Source organism: Pleuronectes platessa, chromosome 16 (genome assembly GCF_947347685.1).
Source record: "Pleuronectes platessa chromosome 16, fPlePla1.1, whole genome shotgun sequence".
Taxonomy (NCBI): Eukaryota; Metazoa; Chordata; class Actinopteri; order Pleuronectiformes; family Pleuronectidae; genus Pleuronectes; species Pleuronectes platessa.
In genome coordinates, this window is record NC_070641.1 from 3,898,786 (window position 1) to 3,926,261 (window position 27,476).

At 42.7% G+C, this 27,476-nt stretch overlaps 19 non-coding genes across 19 annotated transcripts; all 19 read left to right on the forward strand.

Annotated features, from left to right (window-relative positions):
* Nucleotides 1-321: 321 nt before the first annotated feature.
* Nucleotides 322-403, forward strand: trnas-gcu (transfer RNA serine (anticodon GCU)). The gene has a single exon. It is a non-coding gene; the product is annotated as a tRNA-Ser (tRNA).
* A 1,425-nt stretch (nt 404-1,828) lies between these two features.
* trnas-gcu (transfer RNA serine (anticodon GCU)) lies at nt 1,829-1,910 on the forward strand. Its single transcript has one exon. It is a non-coding gene; the product is annotated as a tRNA-Ser (tRNA).
* Nucleotides 1,911-3,335: 1,425 nt separating this feature from the next.
* trnas-gcu (transfer RNA serine (anticodon GCU)) lies at nt 3,336-3,417 on the forward strand. Its single transcript has one exon. It is a non-coding gene; the product is annotated as a tRNA-Ser (tRNA).
* Nucleotides 3,418-4,830: 1,413 nt separating this feature from the next.
* Nucleotides 4,831-4,912, forward strand: trnas-gcu (transfer RNA serine (anticodon GCU)). Its single transcript has one exon. It is a non-coding gene; the product is annotated as a tRNA-Ser (tRNA).
* Nucleotides 4,913-6,325: 1,413 nt separating this feature from the next.
* trnas-gcu (transfer RNA serine (anticodon GCU)) lies at nt 6,326-6,407 on the forward strand. Its single transcript has one exon. It is a non-coding gene; the product is annotated as a tRNA-Ser (tRNA).
* Nucleotides 6,408-7,832: 1,425 nt separating this feature from the next.
* On the forward strand, nt 7,833-7,914 carry trnas-gcu (transfer RNA serine (anticodon GCU)). The gene has a single exon. It is a non-coding gene; the product is annotated as a tRNA-Ser (tRNA).
* Nucleotides 7,915-9,327: 1,413 nt separating this feature from the next.
* Nucleotides 9,328-9,409, forward strand: trnas-gcu (transfer RNA serine (anticodon GCU)). The gene has a single exon. It is a non-coding gene; the product is annotated as a tRNA-Ser (tRNA).
* A 1,413-nt stretch (nt 9,410-10,822) lies between these two features.
* On the forward strand, nt 10,823-10,904 carry trnas-gcu (transfer RNA serine (anticodon GCU)). Its single transcript has one exon. It is a non-coding gene; the product is annotated as a tRNA-Ser (tRNA).
* Nucleotides 10,905-12,317: 1,413 nt separating this feature from the next.
* Nucleotides 12,318-12,399, forward strand: trnas-gcu (transfer RNA serine (anticodon GCU)). Its single transcript has one exon. It is a non-coding gene; the product is annotated as a tRNA-Ser (tRNA).
* A 1,425-nt stretch (nt 12,400-13,824) lies between these two features.
* trnas-gcu (transfer RNA serine (anticodon GCU)) lies at nt 13,825-13,906 on the forward strand. Its single transcript has one exon. It is a non-coding gene; the product is annotated as a tRNA-Ser (tRNA).
* Nucleotides 13,907-15,319: 1,413 nt separating this feature from the next.
* On the forward strand, nt 15,320-15,401 carry trnas-gcu (transfer RNA serine (anticodon GCU)). Its single transcript has one exon. It is a non-coding gene; the product is annotated as a tRNA-Ser (tRNA).
* Nucleotides 15,402-16,814: 1,413 nt separating this feature from the next.
* Nucleotides 16,815-16,896, forward strand: trnas-gcu (transfer RNA serine (anticodon GCU)). Its single transcript has one exon. It is a non-coding gene; the product is annotated as a tRNA-Ser (tRNA).
* A 1,425-nt stretch (nt 16,897-18,321) lies between these two features.
* On the forward strand, nt 18,322-18,403 carry trnas-gcu (transfer RNA serine (anticodon GCU)). The gene has a single exon. It is a non-coding gene; the product is annotated as a tRNA-Ser (tRNA).
* A 1,425-nt stretch (nt 18,404-19,828) lies between these two features.
* Nucleotides 19,829-19,910, forward strand: trnas-gcu (transfer RNA serine (anticodon GCU)). The gene has a single exon. It is a non-coding gene; the product is annotated as a tRNA-Ser (tRNA).
* Nucleotides 19,911-21,323: 1,413 nt separating this feature from the next.
* trnas-gcu (transfer RNA serine (anticodon GCU)) lies at nt 21,324-21,405 on the forward strand. The gene has a single exon. It is a non-coding gene; the product is annotated as a tRNA-Ser (tRNA).
* Nucleotides 21,406-22,818: 1,413 nt separating this feature from the next.
* trnas-gcu (transfer RNA serine (anticodon GCU)) lies at nt 22,819-22,900 on the forward strand. The gene has a single exon. It is a non-coding gene; the product is annotated as a tRNA-Ser (tRNA).
* A 1,413-nt stretch (nt 22,901-24,313) lies between these two features.
* trnas-gcu (transfer RNA serine (anticodon GCU)) lies at nt 24,314-24,395 on the forward strand. Its single transcript has one exon. It is a non-coding gene; the product is annotated as a tRNA-Ser (tRNA).
* A 1,425-nt stretch (nt 24,396-25,820) lies between these two features.
* Nucleotides 25,821-25,902, forward strand: trnas-gcu (transfer RNA serine (anticodon GCU)). The gene has a single exon. It is a non-coding gene; the product is annotated as a tRNA-Ser (tRNA).
* A 1,413-nt stretch (nt 25,903-27,315) lies between these two features.
* On the forward strand, nt 27,316-27,397 carry trnas-gcu (transfer RNA serine (anticodon GCU)). Its single transcript has one exon. It is a non-coding gene; the product is annotated as a tRNA-Ser (tRNA).
* The last annotated feature ends 79 nt before the right edge of the window (nt 27,398-27,476 follow it).

Sequence of the window (27,476 nt, forward strand, 5' to 3'; positions counted from 1 at the left end):
TGAAACCTCCCACAACTCTTTTAGAACTAAAGAAGCCTCTTGAACGACCAGTGTTACATCTTCAAGAAACACAAGCAAGGCCAGTTGCCTATGTACGCAGGTACAATACCAGAAAACATAAGTTAGAGTCCTGTAGTCCCCTAAATTGTTCTCCAGTAAAGAAATGATCACCAACTGTGGTCTGCACGCATGGGTTAGAATCCTGTTTTTTCAGCAATAGTTTTCTTCTTCTTGTGTCCACAGCCACTTGTCACCATTGTAACAAGTCTCTTAAGAACAGGAAAAGTTTGAATTTCAGGAGATAAATTTACCTCCCAATAGGACGAGGTGGCCGAGTGGTCAAGGCGATGGACTGCTAATCCATTGTGCTCTGCACGCGTGGGTTCGAATCCCATCCTCGTCGCAGTGAAGTTTACAAGACACAAATTTCTACTCTAATTGACTGAATCAGCTTACTCTGCTGCTTCAGATCATTATCTCAAATGCTGTATTCTCGTCACGTGTACTGACAAAAACGCTGACCAGGACCATCAACCAGGTGCTCTGAATATCTTACCAACTTGAAATGACAGATTAGAAACATATTATTGGGGAAAATATGAGCATTTAGTTAGTGTCTAAGAACGGTGATACTCCCCCATGTGCTCTCAAATAAAATGTCCTTCCTACTTGGCGGTGGCTCTTTAACTCTGTGAACCATGCTGGAAGGATGGAACAGCATTTCTGTATAATATCAGTCCATGGCATAAAAACAAGGAAATCCATCTTGTTTTAGAAGGGGACTTTATCAAACTGAATTAAAAGACTTTCCCAACCAGACTAAAATCAAGATATAACAAATTTCCTGGAGAATGTGGGCATCGATCCCACTACTTCTCGCATGCTAAGCGAGCGCTCTACCATTTGAGCTAATTCCCCATCTGTAGATATCTCTGTAAATCACTTACTTGTCCAGTGTCCCCTGAGGGCCTGTGATGAGAGACTTCATTCATTTGTCTAGGCAATGTGATCCAGTCTAGGACAGAACAACATACATGCTGAACAGGTTGCCAGGATTTGCCACAGAAGCCATTCTTACACTGGGGAATTAGCTCAAATGGTAGAGCGCTCGCTTTGCATGTGAGAGGTAGTGGGATCGATGCCCACATTCTCCACTATTGAACCCTTTGTGAGTGACATCCATTGTCTTCTACCTCAAGATGAAACTTTTCGGTATCAAACCTATGTGCATAGGCTTGCTTTGGTTTCTTGAAAACCTGTCACTTCTCTTTCCAGATCCTCTTTAAGTTTTAACTTAGTAGTGGGAGGCTACAGGTATTTCAACTCTCTGGCCCATTGCATATCTTGCCATTTCTTGTAACCCTAATGACTCGCACTATAGCGAAATGCTATACACACCTTGATTCAAGGAGCTCCACACAATACCATTTGGTGGGGGGTTAAACGACCTGCAAGTTTTACACACCAACTCTGAGTATAGGTGAAGATCCTAGAGAGATTTAAAACCTGAAACCTCCCACAACTCTTTTAGAACTAAAGAAGCCTCTTGAACGACCAGTGTTACATCTTCAAGAAACACAAGCAAGGCCAGTTGCCTATGTACGCAGGTACAATACCAGAAAACATAAGTTAGAGTCCTGTAGTCCCCTAAATTGTTCTCCAGTAAAGAAATGATCACCAACTGTGGTCTGCACGCATGGGTTAGAATCCTGTTTTTTCAGCAATAGTTTTCTTCTTCTTGTGTCCACAGCCACTTGTCACCAGTGTAACAAGTCTCTTAAGAACAGGAAAAGTTTGAATTTCAGGAGATAAATTCACCTCCGAATAGGACGAGGTGGCCGAGTGGTCAAGGCGATGGACTGCTAATCCATTGTGCTCTGCACGCGTGGGTTCGAATCCCATCCTCGTCGCAGTGAAGTTTACAAGACACAAATTTCTACTCTAATTGACTGAATCGGCTTACTCTGCTGCTTCAGATCATTATCTCAAATGCTGTATTCTCGTCACGTGTACTGACAAAAACGCTGACCAGGACCATCAACCAGGTGCTCTGAATATCTTACCAACTTGAAATGACAGATTAGAAACATATTATTGGGGAAAATATGAGCTTTTAGTTAGTGTCTAAGAACGGTGATACTCCCCCATGTGCTCTCAAATAAAATGTCCTTCCTACTTGGCGGTGGCTCTTTAACTCTGTGAACCATGCTGGAAGGATGGAACAGCATTTCTGTATAATATCAGTCCATGGCATAAAAACAAGGAAATCCATCTTGTTTTAGAAGGGGACTTTATCAAACTGAATTAAAAGACTTTCCCAACCAGACTAAAATCAAGATATAACAAATTTCCTGGAGAATGTGGGCATCGATCCCACTACTTCTCGCATGCTAAGCGAGCGCTCTACCATTTGAGCTAATTCCCCATCTGTAGATATCTCTGTAAATCACTTACTTGTCCAGTGTCCCCTGAGGGCCTGTGATGAGAGACTTCATTCATTTGTCTAGGCAATGTGATCCAGTCTAGGACAGAACAACATACATGCTGAACAGGTTGCCAGGATTTGCCACAGAAGCCATTCTTACACTGGGGAATTAGCTCAAATGGTAGAGCGCTCGCTTTGCATGTGAGAGGTAGTGGGATCGATGCCCACATTCTCCACTATTGAACCCTTTGTGAGTGACATCCATTGTCTTCTACCTCAAGATGAAACTTTTCGGTATCAAACCTATGTGCATAGGCTTGCTTTGGTTTCTTGAAAACCTGTCACTTCTCTTTCCAGATCCTCTTTAAGTTTTAACTTAGTAGTGGGAGGCTACAGGTATTTCAACTCTCTGGCCCATTGCATATCTTGCCATTTCTTGTAACCCTAATGACTCGCACTATAGCGAAATGCTATACACACCTTGATTCAAGGAGCTCCACACAATACCATTTGGTGGGGGGTTAAACGACCTGCAAGTTTTACACACCAACTCTGAGTATAGGTGAAGATCCTAGAGAGATTTAAAACCTGAAACCTCCCACAACTCTTTTAGAACTAAAGAAGCCTCTTGAACGACCAGTGTTACATCTTCAAGAAACACAAGCAAGGCCAGTTGCCTATGTACGCAGGTACAATACCAGAAAACATAAGTTAGAGTCCTGTAGTCCCCTAAATTGTTCTCCAGTAAAGAAATGATCACCAACTGTGGTCTGCACGCATGGGTTAGAATCCTGTTTTTTCAGCAATAGTTTTCTTCTTCTTGTGTCCACAGCCACTTGTCACCATTGTAACAAGTCTCTTAAGAACAGGAAAAGTTTGAATTTCAGGAGATAAATTTACCTCCCAATAGGACGAGGTGGCCGAGTGGTCAAGGCGATGGACTGCTAATCCATTGTGCTCTGCACGCGTGGGTTCGAATCCCATCCTCGTCGCAGTGAAGTTTACAAGACACAAATTTCTACTCTAATTGACTGAATCAGCTTACTCTGCTGCTTCAGATCATTATCTCAAATGCTGTATTCTCGTCACGTGTACTGACAAAAACGCTGACCAGGACCATCAACCAGGTGCTCTGAATATCTTACCAACTTGAAATGACAGATTAGAAACATATTATTGGGGAAAATATGAGCATTTAGTTAGTGTCTAAGAACGGTGATACTCCCCCATGTGCTCTCAAGAAAAATGTCCTTCCTACTTGGCGGTGGCTCTTTAACTCTGTGAACCATGCTGGAAGGATGGAACAGCATTTCTGTATAATATCAGTCCATGGCATAAAAACAAGGAAATCCATCTTGTTTTAGAAGGGGACTTTATCAAACTGAATTAAAAGACTTTCCCAACCAGACTAAAATCAAGATATAACAAATTTCCTGGAGAATGTGGGCATCGATCCCACTACTTCTCGCATGCTAAGCGAGCGCTCTACCATTTGAGCTAATTCCCCAGCTGTAAATCACTTACTTGTCCAGTGTCCCCTGAGGGCCTGTGATGAGAGACTTCATTCATTTGTCTAGGCAATGTGATCCAGTCTAGGACAGAACAACATACATGCTGAACAGGTTGCCAGGATTTGCCACAGAAGCCATTCTTACACAGGGGGATTAGCTCAAATGGTAGAGCGCTCGCTTTGCATGTGAGAGGTAGTGGGATCGATGCCCACATTCTCCACTATTGAACCCTTTGTGAGTGACATCCATTGTCTTCTACCTCAAGATGAAACTTTTCGGTATCAAACCTTTGTGCATAGGCTTGCTTTGGTTTCTTGAAAACCTGTCACTTCTCTTTCCAGATCCTCTTTAAGTTTTAACTTAGTAGTGGGAGGCTACAGGTATTTCCACTCTCTGGCCCTTTGCATATCTTGCCATTTCTTGTAACCCTAATGACTCACACCATAGCGAAATGCTATACACACCTTGATTCAAGGAGCTCCACACAATACCATTTGGTGGGGGGTTAAACGACCTGCAAGTTTTACACACCAACTCTGAGTATAGGTGAAGATCCTAGAGAGATTTAAAACCTGAAACCTCCCACAACTCTTTTAGAACTAAAGAAGCCTCTTGAACGACCAGTGTTACATCTTCAAGAAACACAAGCAAGGCCAGTTGCCTATGTACGCAGGTACAATACCAGAAAACATAAGTTAGAGTCCTGTAGTCCCCTAAATTGTTCTCCAGTAAAGAAATGATCACCAACTGTGGTCTGCACGCATGGGTTAGAATCCTGTTTTTTCAGCAATAGTTTTCTTCTTCTTGTGTCCACAGCCACTTGTCACCATTGTAACAAGTCTCTTAAGAACAGGAAAAGTTTGAATTTCAGGAGATAAATTTAACTCCCAATAGGACGAGGTGGCCGAGTGGTCAAGGCGATGGACTGCTAATCCATTGTGCTCTGCACGCGTGGGTTCGAATCCCATCCTCGTCGCAGTGAAGTTTACAAGACACAAATTTCTACTCTAATTGACTGAATCAGCTTACTCTGCTGCTTCAGATCATTATCTCAAATGCTGTATTCTCGTCACGTGTACTGACAAAAACGCTGACCAGGACCATCAACCAGGTGCTCTGAATATCTTACCAACTTGAAATGACAGATTAGAAACATATTATTGGGGAAAATATGAGCATTTAGTTAGTGTCTAAGAACGGTGATACTCCCCCATGTGCTCTCAAGAAAAATGTCCTTCCTACTTGGCGGTGGCTCTTTAACTCTGTGAACCATGCTGGAAGGATGGAACAGCATTTCTGTATAATATCAGTCCATGGCATAAAAACAAGGAAATCCATCTTGTTTTAGAAGGGGACTTTATCAAACTGAATTAAAAGACTTTCCCAACCAGACTAAAATCAAGATATAACAAATTTCCTGGAGAATGTGGGCATCGATCCCACTACTTCTCGCATGCTAAGCGAGCGCTCTACCATTTGAGCTAATTCCCCAGCTGTAAATCACTTACTTGTCCAGTGTCCCCTGAGGGCCTGTGATGAGAGACTTCATTCATTTGTCTAGGCAATGTGATCCAGTCTAGGCCAGAACAACATACATGCTGAACAGGTTGCCAGGATTTGCCACAGAAGCCATTCTTACACAGGGGGATTAGCTCAAATGGTAGAGCGCTCGCTTTGCATGTGAGAGGTAGTGGGATCGATGCCCACATTCTCCACTATTGAACCCTTTGTGAGTGACATCCATTGTCTTCTACCTCAAGATGAAACTTTTCGGTATCAAACCTTTGTGCATAGGCTTGCTTTGGTTTCTTGAAAACCTGTCACTTCTCTTTCCAGATCCTCTTTAAGTTTTAACTTAGTAGTGGGAGGCTACAGGTATTTCCACTCTCTGCCCCTTTGCATATCTTGCCATTTCTTGTAACCCTAATGACTCACACCATAGCGAAATGCTATACACACCTTGATTCAAGGAGCTCCACACAATACCATTTGGTGGGGGGTTAAACGACCTGCAAGTTTTACACACCAACTCTGAGTATAGGTGAAGATCCTAGAGAGATTTAAAACCTGAAACCTCCCACAACTCTTTTAGAACTAAAGAAGCCTCTTGAACGACCAGTGTTACATCTTCAAGAAACACAAGCAAGGCCAGTTGCCTATGTACGCAGGTACAATACCAGAAAACATAAGTTAGAGTCCTGTAGTCCCCTAAATTGTTCTCCAGTAAAGAAATGATCACCAACTGTGGTCTGCACGCATGGGTTAGAATCCTGTTTTTTCAGCAATAGTTTTCTTCTTCTTGTGTCCACAGCCACTTGTCACCATTGTAACAAGTCTCTTAAGAACAGGAAAAGTTTGAATTTCAGGAGATAAATTTACCTCCGAATAGGACGAGGTGGCCGAGTGGTCAAGGCGATGGACTGCTAATCAATTGTGCTCTGCACGCGTGGGTTCGAATCCCATTCTCGTCGCAGTGAAGTTTACAAGACACAAATTTCTACTCTAATTGACTGAATCGGCTTACTCTGCTGCTTCAGATCATTATCTCAAATGCTGTATTCTCGTCACGTGTACTGACAAAAACGCTGACCAGGACCATCAACCAGGTGCTCTGAATATCTTACCAACTTGAAATGACAGATTAGAAACATATTATTGGGGAAAATATGAGCTTTTAGTTAGTGTCTAAGAACGGTGATACTCCCCCATGTGCTCTCAAATAAAATGTCCTTCCTACTTGGCGGTGGCTCTTTAACTCTGTGAACCATGCTGGAAGGATGGAACAGCATTTCTGTATAATATCAGTCCATGGCATAAAAACAAGGAAATCCATCTTGTTTTAGAAGGGGACTTTATCAAACTGAATTAAAAGACTTTCCCAACCAGACTAAAATCAAGATATAACAAATTTCCTGGAGAATGTGGGCATCGATCCCACTACTTCTCGCATGCTAAGCGAGCGCTCTACCATTTGAGCTAATTCCCCATCTGTAGATATCTCTGTAAATCACTTACTTGTCCAGTGTCCCCTGAGGGCCTGTGATGAGAGACTTCATTCATTTGTCTAGGCAATGTGATCCAGTCTAGGACAGAACAACATACATGCTGAACAGGTTGCCAGGATTTGCCACAGAAGCCATTCTTACACTGGGGAATTAGCTCAAATGGTAGAGCGCTCGCTTTGCATGTGAGAGGTAGTGGGATCGATGCCCACATTCTCCACTATTGAACCCTTTGTGAGTGACATCCATTGTCTTCTACCTCAAGATGAAACTTTTCGGTATCAAACCTATGTGCATAGGCTTGCTTTGGTTTCTTGAAAACCTGTCACTTCTCTTTCCAGATCCTCTTTAAGTTTTAACTTAGTATTGGGAGGCTACAGGTATTTCAACTCTCTGGCCCATTGCATATCTTGCCATTTCTTGTAACCCTAATGACTCGCACTATAGCGAAATGCTATACACACCTTGATTCAAGGAGCTCCACACAATACCATTTGGTGGGGGGTTAAACGACCTGCAAGTTTTACACACCAACTCTGAGTATAGGTGAAGATCCTAGAGAGATTTAAAACCTGAAACCTCCCACAACTCTTTTAGAACTAAAGAAGCCTCTTGAACGACCAGTGTTACATCTTCAAGAAACACAAGCAAGGCCAGTTGCCTATGTACGCAGGTACAATACCAGAAAACATAAGTTAGAGTCCTGTAGTCCCCTAAATTGTTCTCCAGTAAAGAAATGATCACCAACTGTGGTCTGCACGCATGGGTTAGAATCCTGTTTTTTCAGCAATAGTTTTCTTCTTCTTGTGTCCACAGCCACTTGTCACCATTGTAACAAGTCTCTTAAGAACAGGAAAAGTTTGAATTTCAGGAGATAAATTTACCTCCCAATAGGACGAGGTGGCCGAGTGGTCAAGGCGATGGACTGCTAATCCATTGTGCTCTGCACGCGTGGGTTCGAATCCCATCCTCGTCGCAGTGAAGTTTACAAGACACAAATTTCTACTCTAATTGACTGAATCAGCTTACTCTGCTGCTTCAGATCATTATCTCAAATGCTGTATTCTCGTCACGTGTACTGACAAAAACGCTGACCAGGACCATCAACCAGGTGCTCTGAATATCTTACCAACTTGAAATGACAGATTAGAAACATATTATTGGGGAAAATATGAGCATTTAGTTAGTGTCTAAGAACGGTGATACTCCCCCATGTGCTCTCAAGAAAAATGTCCTTCCTACTTGGCGGTGGCTCTTTAACTCTGTGAACCATGCTGGAAGGATGGAACAGCATTTCTGTATAATATCAGTCCATGGCATAAAAACAAGGAAATCCATCTTGTTTTAGAAGGGGACTTTATCAAACTGAATTAAAAGACTTTCCCAACCAGACTAAAATCAAGATATAACAAATTTCCTGGAGAATGTGGGCATCGATCCCACTACTTCTCGCATGCTAAGCGAGCGCTCTACCATTTGAGCTAATTCCCCAGCTGTAAATCACTTACTTGTCCAGTGTCCCCTGAGGGCCTGTGATGAGAGACTTCATTCATTTGTCTAGGCAATGTGATCCAGTCTAGGACAGAACAACATACATGCTGAACAGGTTGCCAGGATTTGCCACAGAAGCCATTCTTACACAGGGGGATTAGCTCAAATGGTAGAGCGCTCGCTTTGCATGTGAGAGGTAGTGGGATCGATGCCCACATTCTCCACTATTGAACCCTTTGTGAGTGACATCCATTGTCTTCTACCTCAAGATGAAACTTTTCTGTATCAAACCTTTGTGCATAGGCTTGCTTTGGTTTCTTGAAAACCTGTCACTTCTCTTTCCAGATCCTCTTTAAGTTTTAACTTAGTAGTGGGAGGCTACAGGTATTTCCACTCTCTGGCCCTTTGCATATCTTGCCATTTCTTGTAACCCTAATGACTCACACCATAGCGAAATGCTATACACACCTTGATTCAAGGAGCTCCACACAATACCATTTGGTGGGGGGTTAAACGACCTGCAAGTTTTACACACCAACTCTGAGTATAGGTGAAGATCCTAGAGAGATTTAAAACCTGAAACCTCCCACAACTCTTTTAGAACTAAAGAAGCCTCTTGAACGACCAGTGTTACATCTTCAAGAAACACAAGCAAGGCCAGTTGCCTATGTACGCAGGTACAATACCAGAAAACATAAGTTAGAGTCCTGTAGTCCCCTAAATTGTTCTCCAGTAAAGAAATGATCACCAACTGTGGTCTGCACGCATGGGTTAGAATCCTGTTTTTTCAGCAATAGTTTTCTTCTTCTTGTGTCCACAGCCACTTGTCACCATTGTAACAAGTCTCTTAAGAACAGGAAAAGTTTGAATTTCAGGAGATAAATTTACCTCCCAATAGGACGAGGTGGCCGAGTGGTCAAGGCGATGGACTGCTAATCCATTGTGCTCTGCACGCGTGGGTTCGAATCCCATCCTCGTCGCAGTGAAGTTTACAAGACACAAATTTCTACTCTAATTGACTGAATCAGCTTACTCTGCTGCTTCAGATCATTATCTCAAATGCTGTATTCTCGTCACGTGTACTGACAAAAACGCTGACCAGGACCATCAACCAGGTGCTCTGAATATCTTACCAACTTGAAATGACAGATTAGAAACATATTATTGGGGAAAATATGAGCATTTAGTTAGTGTCTAAGAACGGTGATACTCCCCCATGTGCTCTCAAGAAAAATGTCCTTCCTACTTGGCGGTGGCTCTTTAACTCTGTGAACCATGCTGGAAGGATGGAACAGCATTTCTGTATAATATCAGTCCATGGCATAAAAACAAGGAAATCCATCTTGTTTTAGAAGGGGACTTTATCAAACTGAATTAAAAGACTTTCCCAACCAGACTAAAATCAAGATATAACAAATTTCCTGGAGAATGTGGGCATCGATCCCACTACTTCTCGCATGCTAAGCGAGCGCTCTACCATTTGAGCTAATTCCCCAGCTGTAAATCACTTACTTGTCCAGTGTCCGCTGAGGGCCTGTGATGAGAGACTTCATTCATTTGTCTAGGCAATGTGATCCAGTCTAGGACAGAACAACATACATGCTGAACAGGTTGCCAGGATTTGCCACAGAAGCCATTCTTACACAGGGGGATTAGCTCAAATGGTAGAGCGCTCGCTTTGCATGTGAGAGGTAGTGGGATCGATGCCCACATTCTCCACTATTGAACCCTTTGTGAGTGACATCCATTGTCTTCTACCTCAAGATGAAACTTTTCGGTATCAAACCTTTGTGCATAGGCTTGCTTTGGTTTCTTGAAAACCTGTCACTTCTCTTTCCAGATCCTCTTTAAGTTTTAACTTAGTAGTGGGAGGCTACAGGTATTTCCACTCTCTGGCCCTTTGCATATCTTGCCATTTCTTGTAACCCTAATGACTCACACCATAGCGAAATGCTATACACACCTTGATTCAAGGAGCTCCACACAATACCATTTGGTGGGGGGTTAAACGACCTGCAAGTTTTACACACCAACTCTGAGTATAGGTGAAGATCCTAGAGAGATTTAAAACCTGAAACCTCCCACAACTCTTTTAGAACTAAAGAAGCCTCTTGAACGACCAGTGTTACATCTTCAAGAAACACAAGCAAGGCCAGTTGCCTATGTACGCAGGTACAATACCAGAAAACATAAGTTAGAGTCCTGTAGTCCCCTAAATTGTTCTCCAGTAAAGAAATGATCACCAACTGTGGTCTGCACGCATGGGTTAGAATCCTGTTTTTTCAGCAATAGTTTTCTTCTTCTTGTGTCCACAGCCACTTGTCACCATTGTAACAAGTCTCTTAAGAACAGGAAAAGTTTGAATTTCAGGAGATAAATTTAACTCCCAATAGGACGAGTTGGCCGAGTGGTCAAGGCGATGGACTGCTAATCCATTGTGCTCTGCACGCGTGGGTTCGAATCCCATCCTCGTCGCAGTGAAGTTTACAAGACACAAATTTCTACTCTAATTGACTGAATCAGCTTACTCTGCTGCTTCAGATCATTATCTCAAATGCTGTATTCTCGTCACGTGTACTGACAAAAACGCTGACCAGGACCATCAACCAGGTGCTCTGAATATCTTACCAACTTGAAATGACAGATTAGAAACATATTATTGGGGAAAATATGAGCATTTAGTTAGTGTCTAAGAACGGTGATACTCCCCCATGTGCTCTCAAGAAAAATGTCCTTCCTACTTGGCGGTGGCTCTTTAACTCTGTGAACCATGCTGGAAGGATGGAACAGCATTTCTGTATAATATCAGTCCATGGCATAAAAACAAGGAAATCCATCTTGTTTTAGAAGGGGACTTTATCAAACTGAATTAAAAGACTTTCCCAACCAGACTAAAATCAAGATATAACAAATTTCCTGGAGAATGTGGGCATCGATCCCACTACTTCTCGCATGCTAAGCGAGCGCTCTACCATTTGAGCTAATTCCCCAGCTGTAAATCACTTACTTGTCCAGTGTCCCCTGAGGGCCTGTGATGAGAGACTTCATTCATTTGTCTAGGCAATGTGATCCAGTCTAGGACAGAACAACATACATGCTGAACAGGTTGCCAGGATTTGCCACAGAAGCCATTCTTACACAGGGGGATTAGCTCAAATGGTAGAGCGCTCGCTTTGCATGTGAGAGGTAGTGGGATCGATGCCCACATTCTCCACTATTGAACCCTTTGTGAGTGACATCCATTGTCTTCTACCTCAAGATGAAACTTTTCGGTATCAAACCTTTGTGCATAGGCTTGCTTTGGTTTCTTGAAAACCTGTCACTTCTCTTTCCAGATCCTCTTTAAGTTTTAACTTAGTAGTGGGAGGCTACAGGTATTTCCACTCTCTGCCCCTTTGCATATCTTGCCATTTCTTGTAACCCTAATGACTCACACCATAGCGAAATGCTATACACACCTTGATTCAAGGAGCTCCACACAATACCATTTGGTGGGGGGTTAAACGACCTGCAAGTTTTACACACCAACTCTGAGTATAGGTGAAGATCCTAGAGAGATTTAAAACCTGAAACCTCCCACAACTCTTTTAGAACTAAAGAAGCCTCTTGAACGACCAGTGTTACATCTTCAAGAAACACAAGCAAGGCCAGTTGCCTATGTACGCAGGTACAATACCAGAAAACATAAGTTAGAGTCCTGTAGTCCCCTAAATTGTTCTCCAGTAAAGAAATGATCACCAACTGTGGTCTGCACGCATGGGTTAGAATCCTGTTTTTTCAGCAATAGTTTTCTTCTTCTTGTGTCCACAGCCACTTGTCACCATTGTAACAAGTCTCTTAAGAACAGGAAAAGTTTGAATTTCAGGAGATAAATTTACCTCCGAATAGGACGAGGTGGCCGAGTGGTCAAGGCGATGGACTGCTAATCCATTGTGCTCTGCACGCGTGGGTTCGAATCCCATCCTCGTCGCAGTGAAGTTTACAAGACACAAATTTCTACTCTAATTGACTGAATCGGCTTACTCTGCTGCTTCAGATCATTATCTCAAATGCTGTATTCTCGTCACGTGTACTGACAAAAACGCTGACCAGGACCATCAACCAGGTGCTCTGAATATCTTACCAACTTGAAATGACAGATTAGAAACATATTATTGGGGAAAATATGAGCTTTTAGTTAGTGTCTAAGAACGGTGATACTCCCCCATGTGCTCTCAAATAAAATGTCCTTCCTACTTGGCGGTGGCTCTTTAACTCTGTGAACCATGCTGGAAGGATGGAACAGCATTTCTGTATAATATCAGTCCATGGCATAAAAACAAGGAAATCCATCTTGTTTTAGAAGGGGACTTTATCAAACTGAATTAAAAGACTTTCCCAACCAGACTAAAATCAAGATATAACAAATTTCCTGGAGAATGTGGGCATCGATCCCACTACTTCTCGCATGCTAAGCGAGCGCTCTACCATTTGAGCTAATTCCCCATCTGTAGATATCTCTGTAAATCACTTACTTGTCCAGTGTCCCCTGAGGGCCTGTGATGAGAGACTTCATTCATTTGTCTAGGCAATGTGATCCAGTCTAGGACAGAACAACATACATGCTGAACAGGTTGCCAGGATTTGCCACAGAAGCCATTCTTACACTGGGGAATTAGCTCAAATGGTAGAGCGCTCGCTTTGCATGTGAGAGGTAGTGGGATCGATGCCCACATTCTCCACTATTGAACCCTTTGTGAGTGACATCCATTGTCTTCTACCTCAAGATGAAACTTTTCGGTATCAAACCTATGTGCATAGGCTTGCTTTGGTTTCTTGAAAACCTGTCACTTCTCTTTCCAGATCCTCTTTAAGTTTTAACTTAGTAGTGGGAGGCTACAGGTATTTCAACTCTCTGGCCCATTGCATATCTTGCCATTTCTTGTAACCCTAATGACTCGCACTATAGCGAAATGCTATACACACCTTGATTCAAGGAGCTCCACACAATACCATTTGGTGGGGGGTTAAACGACCTGCAAGTTTTACACACCAACTCTGAGTATAGGTGAAGATCCTAGAGAGATTTAAAACCTGAAACCTCCCACAACTCTTTTAGAACTAAAGAAGCCTCTTGAACGACCAGTGTTACATCTTCAAGAAACACAAGCAAGGCCAGTTGCCTATGTACGCAGGTACAATACCAGAAAACATAAGTTAGAGTCCTGTAGTCCCCTAAATTGTTCTCCAGTAAAGAAATGATCACCAACTGTGGTCTGCACGCATGGGTTAGAATCCTGTTTTTTCAGCAATAGTTTTCTTCTTCTTGTGTCCACAGCCACTTGTCACCATTGTAACAAGTCTCTTAAGAACAGGAAAAGTTTGAATTTCAGGAGATAAATTTACCTCCCAATAGGACGAGGTGGCCGAGTGGTCAAGGCGATGGACTGCTAATCCATTGTGCTCTGCACGCGTGGGTTCGAATCCCATCCTCGTCGCAGTGAAGTTTACAAGACACAAATTTCTACTCTAATTGACTGAATCAGCTTACTCTGCTGCTTCAGATCATTATCTCAAATGCTGTATTCTCGTCACGTGTACTGACAAAAACGCTGACCAGGACCATCAACCAGGTGCTCTGAATATCTTACCAACTTGAAATGACAGATTAGAAACATATTATTGGGGAAAATATGAGCATTTAGTTAGTGTCTAAGAACGGTGATACTCCCCCATGTGCTCTCAAGAAAAATGTCCTTCCTACTTGGCGGTGGCTCTTTAACTCTGTGAACCATGCTGGAAGGATGGAACAGCATTTCTGTATAATATCAGTCCATGGCATAAAAACAAGGAAATCCATCTTGTTTTAGAAGGGGACTTTATCAAACTGAATTAAAAGACTTTCCCAACCAGACTAAAATCAAGATATAACAAATTTCCTGGAGAATGTGGGCATCGATCCCACTACTTCTCGCATGCTAAGCGAGCGCTCTACCATTTGAGCTAATTCCCCAGCTGTAAATCACTTACTTGTCCAGTGTCCCCTGAGGGCCTGTGATGAGAGACTTCATTCATTTGTCTAGGCAATGTGATCCAGTCTAGGACAGAACAACATACATGCTGAACAGGTTGCCAGGATTTGCCACAGAAGCCATTCTTACACAGGGGGATTAGCTCAAATGGTAGAGCGCTCGCTTTGCATGTGAGAGGTAGTGGGATCGATGCCCACATTCTCCACTATTGAACCCTTTGTGAGTGACATCCATTGTCTTCTACCTCAAGATGAAACTTTTCGGTATCAAACCTTTGTGCATAGGCTTGCTTTGGTTTCTTGAAAACCTGTCACTTCTCTTTCCAGATCCTCTTTAAGTTTTAACTTAGTAGTGGGAGGCTACAGGTATTTCCACTCTCTGGCCCTTTGCATATCTTGCCATTTCTTGTAACCCTAATGACTCACACCATAGCGAAATGCTATACACACCTTGATTCAAGGAGCTCCACACAATACCATTTGGTGGGGGGTTAAACGACCTGCAAGTTTTACACACCAACTCTGAGTATAGGTGAAGATCCTAGAGAGATTTAAAACCTGAAACCTCCCACAACTCTTTTAGAACTAAAGAAGCCTCTTGAACGACCAGTGTTACATCTTCAAGAAACACAAGCAAGGCCAGTTGCCTATGTACGCAGGTACAATACCAGAAAACATAAGTTAGAGTCCTGTAGTCCCCTAAATTGTTCTCCAGTAAAGAAATGATCACCAACTGTGGTCTGCACGCATGGGTTAGAATCCTGTTTTTTCAGCAATAGTTTTCTTCTTCTTGTGTCCACAGCCACTTGTCACCATTGTAACAAGTCTCTTAAGAACAGGAAAAGTTTGAATTTCAGGAGATAAATTTACCTCCCAATAGGACGAGGTGGCCGAGTGGTCAAGGCGATGGACTGCTAATCCATTGTGCTCTGCACGCGTGGGTTCGAATCCCATCCTCGTCGCAGTGAAGTTTACAAGACACAAATTTCTACTCTAATTGACTGAATCAGCTTACTCTGCTGCTTCAGATCATTATCTCAAATGCTGTATTCTCGTCACGTGTACTGACAAAAACGCTGACCAGGACCATCAACCAGGTGCTCTGAATATCTTACCAACTTGAAATGACAGATTAGAAACATATTATTGGGGAAAATATGAGCATTTAGTTAGTGTCTAAGAACGGTGATACTCCCCCATGTGCTCTCAAGAAAAATGTCCTTCCTACTTGGCGGTGGCTCTTTAACTCTGTGAACCATGCTGGAAGGATGGAACAGCATTTCTGTATAATATCAGTCCATGGCATAAAAACAAGGAAATCCATCTTGTTTTAGAAGGGGACTTTATCAAACTGAATTAAAATACTTTCCCAACCAGACTAAAATCAAGATATAACAAATTTCCTGGAGAATGTGGGCATCGATCCCACTACTTCTCGCATGCTAAGCGAGCGCTCTACCATTTGAGCTAATTCCCCAGCTGTAAATCACTTACTTGTCCAGTGTCCCCTGAGGGCCTGTGATGAGAGACTTCATTCATTTGTCTAGGCAATGTGATCCAGTCTAGGACAGAACAACATACATGCTGAACAGGTTGCCAGGATTTGCCACAGAAGCCATTCTTACACAGGGGGATTAGCTCAAATGGTAGAGCGCTCGCTTTGCATGTGAGAGGTAGTGGGATCGATGCCCACATTCTCCACTATTGAACCCTTTGTGAGTGACATCCATTGTCTTCTACCTCAAGATGAAACTTTTCGGTATCAAACCTTTGTGCATAGGCTTGCTTTGGTTTCTTGAAAACCTGTCACTTCTCTTTCCAGATCCTCTTTAAGTTTTAACTTAGTAGTGGGAGGCTACAGGTATTTCCACTCTCTGGCCCTTTGCATATCTTGCCATTTCTTGTAACCCTAATGACTCACACCATAGCGAAATGCTATACACACCTTGATTCAAGGAGCTCCACACAATACCATTTGGTGGGGGGTTAAACGACCTGCAAGTTTTACACACCAACTCTGAGTATAGGTGAAGATCCTAGAGAGATTTAAAACCTGAAACCTCCCACAACTCTTTTAGAACTAAAGAAGCCTCTTGAACGACCAGTGTTACATCTTCAAGAAACACAAGCAAGGCCAGTTGCCTATGTACGCAGGTACAATACCAGAAAACATAAGTTAGAGTCCTGTAGTCCCCTAAATTGTTCTCCAGTAAAGAAATGATCACCAACTGTGGTCTGCACGCATGGGTTAGAATCCTGTTTTTTCAGCAATAGTTTTCTTCTTCTTGTGTCCACAGCCACTTGTCACCATTGTAACAAGTCTCTTAAGAACAGGAAAAGTTTGAATTTCAGGAGATAAATTTACCTCCCAATAGGACGAGGTGGCCGAGTGGTCAAGGCGATGGACTGCTAATCCATTGTGCTCTGCACGCGTGGGTTCGAATCCCATCCTCGTCGCAGTGAAGTTTACAAGACACAAATTTCTACTCTAATTGACTGAATCAGCTTACTCTGCTGCTTCAGATCATTATCTCAAATGCTGTATTCTCGTCACGTGTACTGACAAAAACGCTGACCAGGACCATCAACCAGGTGCTCTGAATATCTTACCAACTTGAAATGACAGATTAGAAACATATTATTGGGGAAAATATGAGCATTTAGTTAGTGTCTAAGAACGGTGATACTCCCCCATGTGCTCTCAAGAAAAATGTCCTTCCTACTTGGCGGTGGCTCTTCAACTCTGTGAACCATGCTGGAAGGATGGAACAGCATTTCTGTATAATATCAGTCCATGGCATAAAAACAAGGAAATCCATCTTGTTTTAGAAGGGGACTTTATCAAACTGAATTAAAAGACTTTCCCAACCAGACTAAAATCAAGATATAACAAATTTCCTGGAGAATGTGGGCATCGATCCCACTACTTCTCGCATGCTAAGCGAGCGCTCTACCATTTGAGCTAATTCCCGATCTGTAGATATCTCTGTAAATCACTTACTTGTCCAGTGTCCCCTGAGGGCCTGTGATGAGAGACTTCATTCATTTGTCTAGGCAATGTGATCCAGTCTAGGACAGAACAACATACATGCTGAACAGGTTGCCAGGATTTGCCACAGAAGCCTTTCTTACACAGGGGGATTAGCTCAAATGGTAGAGCGCTCGCTTTGCATGTGAGAGGTAGTGGGATCGATGCCCACATTCTCCACTATTGAACCCTTTGTGAGTGACATCCATTGTCTTCTACCTCAAGATGAAACTTTTCGGTATCAAACCTATGTGCATAGGCTTGCTTTGGTTTCTTGAAAACCTGTCACTTCTCTTTCCAGATCCTCTTTAAGTTTTAACTTAGTAGTGGGAGGCTACAGGTATTTCAACTCTCTGGCCCATTGCATATCTTGCCATTTCTTGTAACCCTAATGACTCGCACTATAGCGAAATGCTATACACACCTTGATTCAAGGAGCTCCACACAATACCATTTGGTGGGGGGTTAAACGACCTGCAAGTTTTACACACCAACTCTGAGTATAGGTGAAGATCCTAGAGAGATTTAAAACCTGAAACCTCCCACAACTCTTTTAGAACTAAAGAAGCCTCTTGAACGACCAGTGTTACATCTTCAAGAAACACAAGCAAGGCCAGTTGCCTATGTACGCAGGTACAATACCAGAAAACATAAGTTAGAGTCCTGTAGTCCCCTAAATTGTTCTCCAGTAAAGAAATGATCACCAACTGTGGTCTGCACGCATGGGTTAGAATCCTGTTTTTTCAGCAATAGTTTTCTTCTTCTTGTGTCCACAGCCACTTGTCACCATTGTAACAAGTCTCTTAAGAACAGGAAAAGTTTGAATTTCAGGAGATAAATTTACCTCCCAATAGGACGAGGTGGCCGAGTGGTCAAGGCGATGGACTGCTAATCCATTGTGCTCTGCACGCGTGGGTTCGAATCCCATCCTCGTCGCAGTGAAGTTTACAAGACACAAATTTCTACTCTAATTGACTGAATCAGCTTACTCTGCTGCTTCAGATCATTATCTCAAATGCTGTATTCTCGTCACGTGTACTGACAAAAACGCTGACCAGGACCATCAACCAGGTGCTCTGAATATCTTACCAACTTGAAATGACAGATTAGAAACATATTATTGGGGAAAATATGAGCATTTAGTTAGTGTCTAAGAACGGTGATACTCCCCCATGTGCTCTCAAGAAAAATGTCCTTCCTACTTGGCGGTGGCTCTTTAACTCTGTGAACCATGCTGGAAGGATGGAACAGCATTTCTGTATAATATCAGTCCATGGCATAAAAACAAGGAAATCCATCTTGTTTTAGAAGGGGACTTTATCAAACTGAATTAAAAGACTTTCCCAACCAGACTAAAATCAAGATATAACAAATTTCCTGGAGAATGTGGGCATCGATCCCACTACTTCTCGCATGCTAAGCGAGCGCTCTACCATTTGAGCTAATTCCCGATCTGTAGATATCTCTGTAAATCACTTACTTGTCCAGTGTCCCCTGAGGGCCTGTGATGAGAGACTTCATTCATTTGTCTAGGCAATGTGATCCAGTCTAGGACAGAACAACATACATGCTGAACAGGTTGCCAGGATTTGCCACAGAAGCCTTTCTTACACAGGGGGATTAGCTCAAATGGTAGAGCGCTCGCTTTGCATGTGAGAGGTAGTGGGATCGATGCCCACATTCTCCACTATTGAACCCTTTGTGAGTGACATCCATTGTCTTCTACCTCAAGATGAAACTTTTCGGTATCAAACCTATGTGCATAGGCTTGCTTTGGTTTCTTGAAAACCTGTCACTTCTCTTTCCAGATCCTCTTTAAGTTTTAACTTAGTAGTGGGAGGCTACAGGTATTTCAACTCTCTGGCCCATTGCATATCTTGCCATTTCTTGTAACCCTAATGACTCGCACTATAGCGAAATGCTATACACACCTTGATTCAAGGAGCTCCACCCAATACCATTTGGTGGGGGGTTAAACGACCTGCAAGTTTTACACACCAACTCTGAGTATAGGTGAAGATCCTAGAGAGATTTAAAACCTGAAACCTCCCACAACTCTTTTAGAACTAAAGAAGCCTCTTGAACGACCAGTGTTACATCTTCAAGAAACACAAGCAAGGCCAGTTGCCTATGTACGCAGGTACAATACCAGAAAACATAAGTTAGAGTCCTGTAGTCCCCTAAATTGTTCTCCAGTAAAGAAATGATCACCAACTGTGGTCTGCACGCATGGGTTAGAATCCTGTTTTTTCAGCAATAGTTTTCTTCTTCTTGTGTCCACAGCCACTTGTCACCATTGTAACAAGTCTCTTAAGAACAGGAAAAGTTTGAATTTCAGGAGATAAATTTACCTCCCAATAGGACGAGGTGGCCGAGTGGTCAAGGCGATGGACTGCTAATCCATTGTGCTCTGCACGCGTGGGTTCGAATCCCATCCTCGTCGCAGTGAAGTTTACAAGACACAAATTTCTACTCTAATTGACTGAATCAGCTTACTCTGCTGCTTCAGATCATTATCTCAAATGCTGTATTCTCGTCACGTGTACTGACAAAAACGCTGACCAGGACCATCAACCAGGTGCTCTGAATATCTTACCAACTTGAAATGACAGATTAGAAACATATTATTGGGGAAAATATGAGCATTTAGTTAGTGTCTAAGAACGGTGATACTCCCCCATGTGCTCTCAAGAAAAATGTCCTTCCTACTTGGCGGTGGCTCTTTAACTCTGTGAACCATGCTGGAAGGATGGAACAGCATTTCTGTATAATATCAGTCCATGGCATAAAAACAAGGAAATCCATCTTGTTTTAGAAGGGGACTTTATCAAACTGAATTAAAAGACTTTCCCAACCAGACTAAAATCAAGATATAACAAATTTCCTGGAGAATGTGGGCATCGATCCCACTACTTCTCGCATGCTAAGCGAGCGCTCTACCATTTGAGCTAATTCCCCAGCTGTAAATCACTTACTTGTCCAGTGTCCCCTGAGGGCCTGTGATGAGAGACTTCATTCATTTGTCTAGGCAATGTGATCCAGTCTAGGACAGAACAACATACATGCTGAACAGGTTGCCAGGATTTGCCACAGAAGCCATTCTTACACAGGGGGATTAGCTCAAATGGTAGAGCGCTCGCTTTGCATGTGAGAGGTAGTGGGATCGATGCCCACATTCTCCACTATTGAACCCTTTGTGAGTGACATCCATTGTCTTCTACCTCAAGATGAAACTTTTCGGTATCAAACCTTTGTGCATAGGCTTGCTTTGGTTTCTTGAAAACCTGTCACTTCTCTTTCCAGATCCTCTTTAAGTTTTAACTTAGTAGTGGGAGGCTACAGGTATTTCCACTCTCTGGCCCTTTGCATATCTTGCCATTTCTTGTAACCCTAATGACTCACACCATAGCGAAATGCTATACACACCTTGATTCAAGGAGCTCCACACAATACCATTTGGTGGGGGGTTAAACGACCTGCAAGTTTTACACACCAACTCTGAGTATAGGTGAAGATCCTAGAGAGATTTAAAACCTGAAACCTCCCACAACTCTTTTAGAACTAAAGAAGCCTCTTGAACGACCAGTGTTACATCTTCAAGAAACACAAGCAAGGCCAGTTGCCTATGTACGCAGGTACAATACCAGAAAACATAAGTTAGAGTCCTGTAGTCCCCTAAATTGTTCTCCAGTAAAGAAATGATCACCAACTGTGGTCTGCACGCATGGGTTAGAATCCTGTTTTTTCAGCAATAGTTTTCTTCTTCTTGTGTCCACAGCCACTTGTCACCATTGTAACAAGTCTCTTAAGAACAGGAAAAGTTTGAATTTCAGGAGATAAATTTACCTCCCAATAGGACGAGGTGGCCGAGTGGTCAAGGCGATGGACTGCTAATCCATTGTGCTCTGCACGCGTGGGTTCGAATCCCATCCTCGTCGCAGTGAAGTTTACAAGACACAAATTTCTACTCTAATTGACTGAATCAGCTTACTCTGCTGCTTCAGATCATTATCTCAAATGCTGTATTCTCGTCACGTGTACTGACAAAAACGCTGACCAGGACCATCAACCAGGTGCTCTGAATATCTTACCAACTTGAAATGACAGATTAGAAACATATTATTGGGGAAAATATGAGCATTTAGTTAGTGTCTAAGAACGGTGATACTCCCCCATGTGCTCTCAAGAAAAATGTCCTTCCTACTTGGCGGTGGCTCTTTAACTCTGTGAACCATGCTGGAAGGATGGAACAGCATTTCTGTATAATATCAGTCCATGGCATAAAAACAAGGAAATCCATCTTGTTTTAGAAGGGGACTTTATCAAACTGAATTAAAAGACTTTCCCAACCAGACTAAAATCAAGATATAACAAATTTCCTGGAGAATGTGGGCATCGATCCCACTACTTCTCGCATGCTAAGCGAGCGCTCTACCATTTGAGCTAATTCCCCAGCTGTAAATCACTTACTTGTCCAGTGTCCCCTGAGGGCCTGTGATGAGAGACTTCATTCATTTGTCTAGGCAATGTGATCCAGTCTAGGACAGAACAACATACATGCTGAACAGGTTGCCAGGATTTGCCACAGAAGCCATTCTTACACAGGGGGATTAGCTCAAATGGTAGAGCGCTCGCTTTGCATGTGAGAGGTAGTGGGATCGATGCCCACATTCTCCACTATTGAACCCTTTGTGAGTGACATCCATTGTCTTCTACCTCAAGATGAAACTTTTCGGTATCAAACCTTTGTGCATAGGCTTGCTTTGGTTTCTTGAAAACCTGTCACTTCTCTTTCCAGATCCTCTTTAAGTTTTAACTTAGTAGTGGGAGGCTACAGGTATTTCCACTCTCTGGCCCTTTGCATATCTTGCCATTTCTTGTAACCCTAATGACTCACACCATAGCGAAATGCTATACACACCTTGATTCAAGGAGCTCCACACAATACCATTTGGTGGGGGGTTAAACGACCTGCAAGTTTTACACACCAACTCTGAGTATAGGTGAAGATCCTAGAGAGATTTAAAACCTGAAACCTCCCACAACTCTTTTAGAACTAAAGAAGCCTCTTGAACGACCAGTGTTACATCTTCAAGAAACACAAGCAAGGCCAGTTGCCTATGTACGCAGGTACAATACCAGAAAACATAAGTTAGAGTCCTGTAGTCCCCTAAATTGTTCTCCAGTAAAGAAATGATCACCAACTGTGGTCTGCACGCATGGGTTAGAATCCTGTTTTTTCAGCAATAGTTTTCTTCTTCTTGTGTCCACAGCCACTTGTCACCATTGTAACAAGTCTCTTAAGAACAGGAAAAGTTTGAATTTCAGGAGATAAATTTACCTCCCAATAGGACGAGGTGGCCGAGTGGTCAAGGCGATGGACTGCTAATCCATTGTGCTCTGCACGCGTGGGTTCGAATCCCATCCTCGTCGCAGTGAAGTTTACAAGACACAAATTTCTACTCTAATTGACTGAATCAGCTTACTCTGCTGCTTCAGATCATTATCTCAAATGCTGTATTCTCGTCACGTGTACTGACAAAAACGCTGACCAGGACCATCAACCAGGTGCTCTGAATATCTTACCAACTTGAAATGACAGATTAGAAACATATTATTGGGGAAAATATGAGCATTTAGTTAGTGTCTAAGAACGGTGATACTCCCCCATGTGCTCTCAAGAAAAATGTCCTTCCTACTTGGCGGTGGCTCTTTAACTCTGTGAACCATGCTGGAAGGATGGAACAGCATTTCTGTATAATATCAGTCCATGGCATAAAAACAAGGAAATCCATCTTGTTTTAGAAGGGGACTTTATCAAACTGAATTAAAAGACTTTCCCAACCAGACTAAAATCAAGATATAACAAATTTCCTGGAGAATGTGGGCATCGATCCCACTACTTCTCGCATGCTAAGCGAGCGCTCTACCATTTGAGCTAATTCCCCAGCTGTAAATCACTTACTTGTCCAGTGTCCCCTGAGGGCCTGTGATGAGAGACTTCATTCATTTGTCTAGGCAATGTGATCCAGTCTAGGACAGAACAACATACATGCTGAACAGGTTGCCAGGATTTGCCACAGAAGCCATTCTTACACAGGGGGATTAGCTCAAATGGTAGAGCGCTCGCTTTGCATGTGAGAGGTAGTGGGATCGATGCCCACATTCTCCACTATTGAACCCTTTGTGAGTGACATCCATTGTCTTCTACCTCAAGATGAAACTTTTCGGTATCAAACCTTTGTGCATAGGCTTGCTTTGGTTTCTTGAAAACCTGTCACTTCTCTTTCCAGATCCTCTTTAAGTTTTAACTTAGTAGTGGGAGGCTACAGGTATTTCCACTCTCTGGCCCTTTGCATATCTTGCCATTTCTTGTAACCCTAATGACTCACACCATAGCGAAATGCTATACACACCTTGATTCAAGGAGCTCCACACAATACCATTTGGTGGGGGGTTAAACGACCTGCAAGTTTTACACACCAACTCTGAGTATAGGTGAAGATCCTAGAGAGATTTAAAACCTGAAACCTCCCACAACTCTTTTAGAACTAAAGAAGCCTCTTGAACGACCAGTGTTACATCTTCAAGAAACACAAGCAAGGCCAGTTGCCTATGTACGCAGGTACAATACCAGAAAACATAAGTTAGAGTCCTGTAGTCCCCTAAATTGTTCTCCAGTAAAGAAATGATCACCAACTGTGGTCTGCACGCATGGGTTAGAATCCTGTTTTTTCAGCAATAGTTTTCTTCTTCTTGTGTCCACAGCCACTTGTCACCATTGTAACAAGTCTCTTAAGAACAGGAAAAGTTTGAATTTCAGGAGATAAATTTACCTCCCAATAGGACGAGGTGGCCGAGTGGTCAAGGCGATGGACTGCTAATCCATTGTGCTCTGCACGCGTGGGTTCGAATCCCATCCTCGTCGCAGTGAAGTTTACAAGACACAAATTTCTACTCTAATTGACTGAATCAGCTTACTCTGCTGCTTCAGATCATTATCTCAAATGCTGTATTCTCGTCACGTGTACTGACAAAAACGCTGACCAGGACCATCAACCAGGTGCTCTGAATATCTTACCAACTTGAAATGACAGATTAGAAACATATTATTGGGGAAAATATGAGCATTTAGTTAGTGTCTAAGAACGGTGATACTCCCCCATGTGCTCTCAAGAAAAATGTCCTTCCTACTTGGCGGTGGCTCTTTAACTCTGTGAACCATGCTGGAAGGATGGAACAGCATTTCTGTATAATATCAGTCCATGGCATAAAAACAAGGAAATCCATCTTGTTTTAGAAGGGGACTTTATCAAACTGAATTAAAAGACTTTCCCAACCAGACTAAAATCAAGATATAACAAATTTCCTGGAGAATGTGGGCATCGATCCCACTACTTCTCGCATGCTAAGCGAGCGCTCTACCATTTGAGCTAATTCCCGATCTGTAGATATCTCTGTAAATCACTTACTTGTCCAGTGTCCCCTGAGGGCCTGTGATGAGAGACTTCATTCATTTGTCTAGGCAATGTGATCCAGTCTAGGACAGAACAACATACATGCTGAACAGGTTGCCAGGATTTGCCACAGAAGCCTTTCTTACACAGGGGGATTAGCTCAAATGGTAGAGCGCTCGCTTTGCATGTGAGAGGTAGTGGGATCGATGCCCACATTCTCCACTATTGAACCCTTTGTGAGTGACATCCATTGTCTTCTACCTCAAGATGAAACTTTTCGGTATCAAACCTATGTGCATAGGCTTGCTTTGGTTTCTTGAAAACCTGTCACTTCTCTTTCCAGATCCTCTTTAAGTTTTAACTTAGTAGTGGGAGGCTACAGGTATTTCAACTCTCTGGCCCATTGCATATCTTGCCATTTCTTGTAACCCTAATGACTCGCACTATAGCGAAATGCTATACACACCTTGATTCAAGGAGCTCCACACAATACCATTTGGTGGGGGGTTAAACGACCTGCAAGTTTTACACACCAACTCTGAGTATAGGTGAAGATCCTAGAGAGATTTAAAACCTGAAACCTCCCACAACTCTTTTAGAACTAAAGAAGCCTCTTGAACGACCAGTGTTACATCTTCAAGAAACACAAGCAAGGCCAGTTGCCTATGTACGCAGGTACAATACCAGAAAACATAAGTTAGAGTCCTGTAGTCCCCTAAATTGTTCTCCAGTAAAGAAATGATCACCAACTGTGGTCTGCACGCATGGGTTAGAATCCTGTTTTTTCAGCAATAGTTTTCTTCTTCTTGTGTCCACAGCCACTTGTCACCATTGTAACAAGTCTCTTAAGAACAGGAAAAGTTTGAATTTCAGGAGATAAATTTACCTCCCAATAGGACGAGGTGGCCGAGTGGTCAAGGCGATGGACTGCTAATCCATTGTGCTCTGCACGCGTGGGTTCGAATCCCATCCTCGTCGCAGTGAAGTTTACAAGACACAAATTTCTACTCTAATTGACTGAATCAGCTTACTCTGCTGCTTCAGATCATTATCTCAAATGCTGTATTCTCGTCACGTGTACTGACAAAAACGCTGACCAGGACCATCAACCAGGTGCTCTGAATATCTTACCAACTTGAAATGACAGATTAGAAACATATTATTGGGGAAAATATGAGCATTTAGTTAGTGTCTAAGAACGGTGATACTCCCCCATGTGCTCTCAAGAAAAATGTCCTTCCTACTTGGCGGTGGCTCTTTAACTCTGTGAACCATGCTGGAAGGATGGAACAGCATTTCTGTATAATATCAGTCCATGGCATAAAAACAAGGAAATCCATCTTGTTTTAGAAGGGGACTTTATCAAACTGAATTAAAAGACTTTCCCAACCAGACTAAAATCAAGATATAACAAATTTCCTGGAGAATGTGGGCATCGATCCCACTACTTCTCGCATGCTAAGCGAGCGCTCTACCATTTGAGCTAATTCCCCAGCTGTAAATCACTTACTTGTCCAGTGTCCCCTGAGGGCCTGTGATGAGAGACTTCATTCATTTGTCTAGGCAATGTGATCCAGTCTAGGACAGAACAACATACATGCTGAACAGGTTGCCAGGATTTGCCACAGAAGCCATTCTTACACAGGGGGATTAGCTCAAATGGTAGAGCGCTCGCTTTGCATGTGAGAGGTAGTGGGATCGATGCCCACATTCTCCACTATTGAACCCTTTGTGAGTGACATCCATTGTCTTCTACCTCAAGATGAAACTTTTCGGTATCAAACCTTTGTGCATAGGCTTGCTTTGGTTTCTTGAAAACCTGTCACTTCTCTTTCCAGATCCTCTTTAAGTTTTAACTTAGTAGTGGGAGGCTACAGGTATTTCCACTCTCTGGCCCTTTGCATATCTTGCCATTTCTTGTAACCCTAATGACTCACACCATAGCGAAATGCTATACACACCTTGATTCAAGGAGCTCCACACAATACCATTTGGTGGGGGGTTAAACGACCTGCAAGTTTTACACACCAACTCTGAGTATAGGTGAAGATCCTAGAGAGATTTAAAACCTGAAACCTCCCACAACTCTTTTAGAACTAAAGAAGCCTCTTGAACGACCAGTGTTACATCTTCAAGAAACACAAGCAAGGCCAGTTGCCTATGTACGCAGGTACAATACCAGAAAACATAAGTTAGAGTCCTGTAGTCCCCTAAATTGTTCTCCAGTAAAGAAATGATCACCAACTGTGGTCTGCACGCATGGGTTAGAATCCTGTTTTTTCAGCAATAGTTTTCTTCTTCTTGTGTCCACAGCCACTTGTCACCATTGTAACAAGTCTCTTAAGAACAGGAAAAGTTTGAATTTCAGGAGATAAATTTACCTCCCAATAGGACGAGGTGGCCGAGTGGTCAAGGCGATGGACTGCTAATCCATTGTGCTCTGCACGCGTGGGTTCGAATCCCATCCTCGTCGCAGTGAAGTTTACAAGACACAAATTTCTACTCTAATTGACTGAATCAGCTTACTCTGCTGCTTCAGATCATTATCTCAA